At 43.0% G+C, this 8996-nt stretch overlaps 1 long non-coding RNA gene across 1 annotated transcript; it reads left to right on the forward strand.

Annotated features, from left to right (window-relative positions):
• Positions 1 to 6505: 6505 nt before the first annotated feature.
• Positions 6506 to 7361, forward strand: LOC123159177 (uncharacterized). Its single transcript, XR_006479565.1, has 2 exons — positions 6506 to 6958; positions 7075 to 7361. It is a non-coding gene; the product is annotated as an uncharacterized lncRNA (long non-coding RNA).
• The last annotated feature ends 1635 nt before the right edge of the window (positions 7362 to 8996 follow it).

An 8996-nucleotide genomic window follows, 5' to 3' on the forward strand; every position in this document is an offset into this window, starting at 1 on the left:
CCTAAATTAACATCTGCTACTACTAAATCTAGTACTAACTAGTGGCAGGGGGTGGGGGGCGACGGAGAGGTAGCTAGCTAGGGGCGGCGAGGTCGAGGGCGGTGGGAGGAGGGCTGCCTGCGGAGGAGGGAGGAGGGGAGGCCGCAGGCGGAGGGAGGAGGGCGGCGGCGGAGGAGGGAGGGGCGGCCGCAGGCGGAGGGAGGATGTGCGAGGAGGATGGAGGAGGGACGGAAGGAGGGGAGTACCTCGGCGGCGGACGGACGAAGGCAGCGGCGGCGGCGACGCACGACGACGGTTATGCGGGCGAGAGTGAGAGTGTGAGTAAGAGGGCCGGTCATGCGCGTGGGGATAAGGTAGGTATAGTTGTAGCGCGTTTGCCCAAACGCGCTACAGCTAACCTGAATAGCAGTAGCGCTATTTAGTAAAGTGCGCTACTGCTATAGCTAGCGGGGGGCGAGGTCATGGCAACTATAGCAATAGCGCTGTATGCGGTGGACGCGCTACTGCTATTTCCCTGTCAGCAGCGCATTTTTGCGACACGCGCTGCTGCTAAGTAGCAGTAGCGTGGTATTTTGAAGAGCGCTGCTGGTAAGATTCTGTGTATAGGCTTTTCCCTAGTAGTGACATGCTCGGCCGCCGGTGCCCGTCGACAGCTGTTGCCGGCCGCCATTGCCGCCACAGCTCTGTCGAAAGCCAGTGCCATCACCCGCTCTGCCGTCGTGGCCATCACCCCACTGCCGGCCACCAAGGCCAGCACCCGCTCCGCCACCGCGGCCCGAAGGCGGGAGGTGGTGGTCGTGGCCGCCACCCCATCATCGTCCGCCATGGCCGCTAGCCCACCATCGACCCTGGGATCATCACCCGCTCTACCACAGCCGCCCGCAGGAGTGAGGCGGAGGTGGAGGCCCGCACGTGCGGCAGCGACCTTGCGCGCTACATCAAGTTCCTGCAGGAGGAGGAGGATGAGTGCCTCATCTAGCATGCAAAGAGCCTTACTGCCGCCGTGGTCGTGGCACACGCCGACGCAGAGGCGAGGAATCAAGAGATCTGCAAGGAGAACCACCATTCGAGAGGGGTCGAGTGGAGCGATAGAGGGCGTTCGAGGTGAGCTTCGGTAAAGGTGCGGCAGCGGCAGGCACCGTATTGCAGTTGTCCAGTTCGTCGGTAGCCTCCTCCTGCTCTTCCTCTTACTGAGCACGCTCCGCATAGGAGAGGCTGCCGGAAGTAGTACAAAGCCCATCCTTAGTAGTATTTAGGGGCTATTTTGTTCAGTTCATCTGACTATAGATGTGGTGGAACGGTACAACATACTTAAAATAGCTAGTATATATAGTTGAACAAGCTATTTCAGTACGTGGTTGGCAACAATTGGGAAAAAGTTTGGTCGGTTCAGCTGTAAAGTTGAACTGTTTGTATAAATTAAGCACGACTGCTTAATCTATGAATGAAATCTATGCTTAATTACTGAATTTTAGTTGCAAAAATTAGATAGTGCTAGTGATTTGTAGCTGCATATTTTGACAAATCACAGTGTTAGAAGGATTGACAAATGGCAATGTTACTAGATCAACAAATGTCAATCTTTCCAGTTTGCATTGTTTACCCAATATGACAGATGCAAATCCTACCAAATTATCTGGACGTGGTTGCACACGGGTCATCCAAAAAAACCATTTTTGTTGAAGGGAGGTAGAAATTCTGCTTGCGAGATTTTCTCTTGGCTTAGCACTGAAGTCTTGCTTTGCATACCTTATTCAATCCGAACCGTTTCGTTGAAGAGATGCACAAATCCTGCATAGCAAATTTTCCCTTGGCCTACTACGGAAGACCATGGCTCTCACTTTGCATACATGTGGTCTATCTAAAATGTTTGCAATGAAGAGCTGAACAAATCCTGCTCGGCACATTTTTCCTTGGCTTACTGGGCAAGCTGTCAATGTACATATGGGTGTTCTATCTAAAATGTTTGCGATGTTAGAGTGGCAGCTAGTTGTTTCAAAATGCCTTTGTTGACTGTTATTCGAGTGCGCCTTCTTTCAAAATGGACACAAAAATTACCACAGCATGTCGGGTGCCATTTCGTGATAGCATGCCAAGTTTCATGAATTTCAGACGAGTTTTGGATTTACTAGAATTTAAAAACAAAGTATCTCAATGTTTTGCCGGTAGTCAATAGTGCTGGTGTTTGAAATTCATTCCCATTTCTTGCATGGGACGTAAGCATGCACCCAAGGACACGGATTTGATTTTTCAACCAATTTATATGCACTGGAGCTTGTGCATGTAGTTCAAATTTGAATTATGCACATAAAATGCCTAGAAACCTAGTTAATATATAAAAATGTCCAAACGAACCCCGAAAAATTCAAAAATTGAACACAACACTCCTGTTGTTCTATGTTGACACTAGAAATTTTTTGAAAGCAATAACAGGCAACGGGTATTTCGTCCCCAAAGGTGGCATGTTCCCTACCGAAACCATCAAGCTTGTTGTGAGAAGCTCTGGTTTGTGAGAAGCTTATACCCAAACCTGCCCCAAATGGGACAAAAAATTTACCATGGCATGTCGGGTGCCATTCCATGATAGCATGCCAGGTTTCATAAATTTCAGACGAGTTTTGGCTTTACTAGAATTTACAAACCAGGTATCTCAATGTTTGCGGCCGAGTTGAGATTCATTCCCTTTCCTTGCATGGGACCTAAGCATGCAACCAAGGGCACATATTAGAATTTTCAACCAATTTATATGCATTAGAGCATGTGCATGTAGTTCAAATTTGAATTATGCACATAAATGCAGTGAAAACTCAATTAATGCATAAGAAATGTGCTAACGAACACCAAAAATTCCAAAATTTAACACAACACTCATGTTGTTCTATGTTGACACTAGAGAAAAAAATTTAAATCAGGAAGAGCCAACGGCTATCATTTTGTCCAGAAAGGTGAAACGTTCCCTACCAAAACCATCAGGCTTGTTGTGAGAAGCTCTGGTTTCTGACAACCTTATACCCAAACCTGCCCCAAATGGGACAAAAATTTTACGACGGCATGTTGATGCCACTCCATGATAGCATGCCATGTTTCATGAATTACAAACGAGTTTTGGATTCACTAGAATTTAAAAATCAGGTATCTCAATGTTTGTGGCCGAGTGACGGTGGCAGGGTGTTTGACATTCATTCTCATTTCTTGCATGAGACCTAAGCATGCAACCAAGGAGACAGATTTGAATTTTCAACCAATTTATGTGCATTAGAGCATGTGCATGTAGTTTAAATTGGAAGTATGCGCATAAATGCATTGAAAGGTCAATTAATGCATAAAAATGTCCAAATAACCCCAAAAAATTCCAAAATTTAACACAACACTCCAGTTGTTCTATGTTGACACTAGAGCAAAAATTGAAATCAATAAGAGGCAACCTGCCCCAATGAGGCTTGTTGTGAGAGAAGCTCTGGTTTCATCGAGAGCTTCATCGAGAAAGGTGAAACATTCCCTACCGTAACAATGAGGCTTGTTGTCAGAAGCTCTGGTTTGTGAGAAGTTTATACCCCAACCTGCCCCAAATGGGACAATAGTTTTACCACTGCATGTTGCTGCCGTTCCATGATAGCATGTCAAGTTTCATGAATTTCAGACGAGTTTTCGATTTACTAGAATTTTAAAACCATGTATCTCAATGTTAGCGGCCGAGCGACGTGGCAAAGGTGTTTGACATTCATTCTCATTTCTTGCATGAAACCTAATTAAGCATGCAAACAAGGACACATATTTGAATTTTCAACTAATTTATATGCATTAGAGCATGTGCATGTAGTTCAAATTTGAATTATGCACATGAATGCATAGAAAACTCAGTTAACGTATTATGCAGAATGAAGATTTTTTAAATTAACCAAGATCGAGTCTATGGCATTGGGTTCATTGAACCAAATACCATTTATGAAGTAGTGTTAAATAAGTACTCAGAAGACATAGAGAAAAACTTGCCAATGTTTTTCTAGGAACTACATGCCAGACCAGAAATAGTATTTCCTTACACTTCGGGTGAGTGTTACTGTCTTGTACTACAAATTCTATTTTGCTTACTCGATGTTAAGTGTTTGATGAGTTATGCATGCCCGCTTATACAAACGTGTGCGTAGTTTCCACGCAGAAAAAGTTGAAGTACCGGACTCACTTAGTAAAGGCCCTGCAGCATACAAAAACCTTTGGGAGATGCTCAACAGGTAATTTCAATCATTATCGCACTATGTCGGCCTATTTAGTTCAGTTCCTGATATCAAGTAATTAATGAATAACTCATTTATTCATTTTGTTTGCTGGGCAGGGTTTGGAAAAAGTTCACCAAAGAGATGGTCTGTGCATGGGAAGCAAAGATGAAATGTGCGCAACCCAAGGTAATTAAGTAGTACTAGCTACGTTCGCGCATCTCTTTAATTCTATATTTTCAATACCATTATCATGCTTGATTATTAGCTGACTGAAAACTATTCTCGTAAAGTGCATGAGGCAGGGATTGGGAAATAATTTATCTGCACACTACGTTTGCGAGAACATTCGCTTTATGACCGAAAGGAACCAAGATGCAAGCAAAAAATCTTTGGGTACGTGATAAACACTATTCACAATTTTTTTATCCCGCACAATCTAATATTTATATACACACAACTAATATATTTGTATCGATCGATGCGGGATAGGCTCCTACCAACGGACCGCATAAGAGCACTTCAAGAGGAAATTTTGGGATTTTTGCTTGAGCAGGTCATAGATCTCAATGGAGAATACCATTTCACCTAATGCCTGCATGTAATGATATGCAAATTGTAGGAATAACTGTATATACCAAATTGTATATATATCTATATGTGTATGCATGGTCGTACGAGAAATTCGATGATATATGATTGGTTGTACGAGAAGTTCTATTCTGTATGTACGACATGTACAACATGTAGTAGCGTAAAATATGTTTGAAATGAAAAGGAATTAAATTGAAAACACAAAATGAAAAGGAAAAATAAACACTAAAAGACTAAACCCCCTAAACTATTTAGTCCCGGTTGGTGACGCTAAAGGTCCCCAGCCCCCGGCGCGCGCTGCCGGCCACGTGGCAGGGACTTAGAGCATGTGCATGTAGTTCAAATTTGAATTATGCACATAAATGCAGTGAAAACTCAATTAATGCATAAGAAATGTGCTAACGAACACCAAAAATTCCAAAATTTAACACAACACTCATGTTGTTCTATGTTGACACTAGAGAAAAAAATTTAAATCAGGAAGAGCCAACGGCTATCATTTTGTCCAGAAAGGTGAAACGTTCCCTACCAAAACCATCAGGCTTGTTGTGAGAAGCTCTGGTTTCTGACAACCTTATACCCAAACCTGCCCCAAATGGGACAAAAATTTTACGACGGCATGTTGATGCCACTCCATGATAGCATGCCATGTTTCATGAATTACAGACGAGTTTTGGATTCACTAGAATTTAAAAATCAGGTATCTCAATGTTTGTGGCCGAGTGACGGTGGCAGGGTGTTTGACATTCATTCTCATTTCTTGCATGAGACCTAAGCATGCAACCAAGGAGACAGATTTGAATTTTCAACCAATTTATGTGCATTAGAGCATGTGCATGTAGTTTAAATTGGAAGTATGCGCATAAATGCATTGAAAGGTCAATTAATGCATAAAAATGTCCAAATAACCCCAAAAAATTCCAAAATTTAACACAACACTCCAGTTGTTCTATGTTGACACTAGAGCAAAAATTGAAATCAATAAGAGGCAACCTGCCCCAATGAGGCTTGTTGTGAGAGAAGCTCTGGTTTCATCGAGAGCTTCATCGAGAAAGGTGAAACATTCCCTACCGTAACAATGAGGCTTGTTGTCATAAGCTCTGGTTTGTGAGAAGTTTATACCCCAACCTGCCCCAAATGGGACAATAGTTTTACCACTGCATGTTGCTGCCGTTCCATGATAGCATGTCAAGTTTCATGAATTTCAGACGAGTTTTCGATTTACTAGAATTTTAAAACCATGTATCTCAATGTTAGCGGCCGAGCGACGTGGCAAAGGTGTTTGACATTCATTCTCATTTCTTGCATGAAACCTAATTAAGCATGCAAACAAGGACACATATTTGAATTTTCAACTAATTTATATGCATTAGAGCATGTGCATGTAGTTCAAATTTGAATTATGCACATGAATGCATAGAAAACTCAGTTAACGTATAAAAATGTCCAAGCGAACCCCCAAAAATCCCAAAAATTGACACAACTCCCCTGTTGTTCTATGTTGACACTAGGAAAAAAAATTAAAATCGAGAAGATGCAATGGATATCGTTTCGTCCAGAAAGGTGAAACGTTCCCTACCAAAACCATCATGCTTGTTCTGAGAGAAGCTCTGGTTTGCGAGAAGCTTATTTACCTGCAACTTCTGCTAGCTCTAACTTGGTTATATAGCTGTTCAATTCATTCAATCTATTGGAACTAGTTTGTCTACTACTTGTATCCAGATTTTATATCCTGACCTATGCCATTGTCGACTTGCTTAGGTACATAATTGTTATGTCTTGCAATCTGGTATTGATGATTGTCAATTTATTCATTTATACCTTTCTAGTGTACCTTGCATGTGACCCAGCTAGTCTGTATATCAATGCTCTGTTTCCAATAGATGTATGCTGATGCCTGATGGCTGATTCCTTAAAACTTCACTGTTGCAGTAGCATTTTTCCTTAGTGCTTCAAACCTTGCTCTCTTTCCCAGGAACCATCATCGTCTGCGTCACTACTGGGGCAGGAGAGGAAAGACTGTTGTTGTCTCCAGGAACCGATAAACTGCTTTACAAAGATCCCCGCATAGCTTCACTACTACTGTGTTGGTCCATTTCCAGAATTGTAAGGATAATGCTTTTGCTTAAGGAGAGGCTCAAGAAGATCAGGTATAAACTCCTCCCCCTCTTGTTTGTTTTTGTTGGTTGATACATTACTGTGCAAGTTCTATGGTATGTGAGTTCTTTCTGTTGCTGCAAGCATTGACACAATATGTCATGTGCAGGGAGCTCCGCATCCGAGTTTCAGCCATCCTCTACAGCAAGGAGCTCCGGTCCAAAGGAGCAACCAACGCTGCTAGTTCCTTGAGGCCAGATCGAGTAAGATGGCGCACCATGGCGTGTGGTGGCGTATTTTGCTTCTGAGAACAATACTGTTTATTTGAAGTGAGATGTACTAGTCTATGTTGTAGTGAGCTGTAGTAGGAGTGAAATGAAAATGTATCTGTTATTGTATGTACATTTTACTTGAACATTAAATTCTCCAGAAAAAATGTTCTTATTGGACCTGATAGTGGCCACGTCCCAAATATACTTGTACTATTAAGATGCCATGGCCCAAAATAACCTGGGCTGAAAAGCTATTCAGAACTATTGTAAGCAGGCCTCGACTCAAATAGAAAATAGAAACAAAAAGGAAACAAACTATGTGGAAAGGTAAAGGCCCATTATAGAAAAGGCCCAAAAACATGAACAAAAAGAAAACCCACTGTTAAAAGGGCCATGCAAAAGAAAACAATAAGGCTGAATTGTTGGGCCAGACCCATGTAGCTAATAAAAGCACAGGAAAAAAATACATTAAAAAGGCCGAATTGTTGGGCTCGGCCCATGTAGAAAATCGAATTGGACCGGGCTGAATCTTGTGCCACATCAGCTTGCCACGCTGGATGCCTACGTGGCCTGGGGGAGGTCGCTAGTGACCAAAATGCCACAGTAGGAATATTTTGGTCGTAAACGTCTTTGACCATTCCAGAAGAAAGGTCGCTATAGTCAGTTTATGACGGCCAGCTTTTGACCTTCTGTTTTTGGTCACAAAAAGGTCGTAAATGGAAATTTGTGACCTTTCGGTGACCAATAGTGGTGGTCACAAGTTGACATATTTCTTGTAGTGCACTGCTCTGTTTTTCGTGGCCGGTGAGGGGAGAGCTTTGTGGTGCTCTAGCTCACCTCCTATGCACACGAGGTGTTCGATGGAATGCCCGAGCCACACTACTTAATCTTTCTCCTCTCCAAGCTCGACCTCCAAGCTCCATTTTCCTCAATATTTGTCTAGGTTTAGCTTTCCGTCACGTCCCGTCCCCGTATTCACCGCCGTCAATCGCCCGCGCCGATCTCGTCGCCGGCACCACCGTGGTGAGCCTCTTATTCTTATCTTCTTTCTGAAAGGAAAATAAATTCTTAATTGTATGTTTATATAGATACATGTATAATTTTCTTTCTTTTATTATTGCATCTTATATAGTGCGATGGTTTTGGTATCCGCCCCCGCCGGCCCTCGTCCTGTCTATGATTCAGATGTGGTATATATTACCTTTTCATAACTATTGGTTCATTTACTGTAATTGAGAGATCTTATATATTGTACATTTATGTAGCCAGTAGCGTCGGACGTACATGATACGAAAACTTGTTGTTCGACCAATCTCTTGGAGAAGGAGAGGTCGATCGATCATTTCTCTCGGTATGCATGACGAACTTCTGTACTCAATGGTTCCCTTCATTTTCTTACTAGCTAGCGTGTCGAGGGCTATATGTATATAGTACGTAGCGTCGACCAAGCACGGACATAAGAGAGGACACTTCTCTCTATTAATTAGCTAGCTAACACAATATATGAAACACCTAAATTAACCCCCAAAACCCCCCAACCCCCCCCCCCCTTTAAAAAAACCCCCAGCCACTGGAATGCTGACGCGTGGATGCCTTTTGGTCCCGGTTGGTGCCACCAACCGGGACCAAAGGCCCCCCTGCCTGGGTTCGGTGCACCAGCCACGTGGAGGACCATCTGTCCCGGTTCGTGTTAGAACCGGGACTAAAGGGGGGAGGTATTAGTAACGACCCATTAGTCCCTTACGAACCGGGACTAATAGGTGTTTTTCTACTAGTGTTAAATTGAATACTAAATTGTTTTATCTTTCTTCTGGATTAG

Source organism: Triticum aestivum, chromosome 7B (assembly GCF_018294505.1).
Source record: "Triticum aestivum cultivar Chinese Spring chromosome 7B, IWGSC CS RefSeq v2.1, whole genome shotgun sequence".
Classification (NCBI taxonomy): Eukaryota; Viridiplantae; Streptophyta; class Magnoliopsida; order Poales; family Poaceae; genus Triticum; species Triticum aestivum.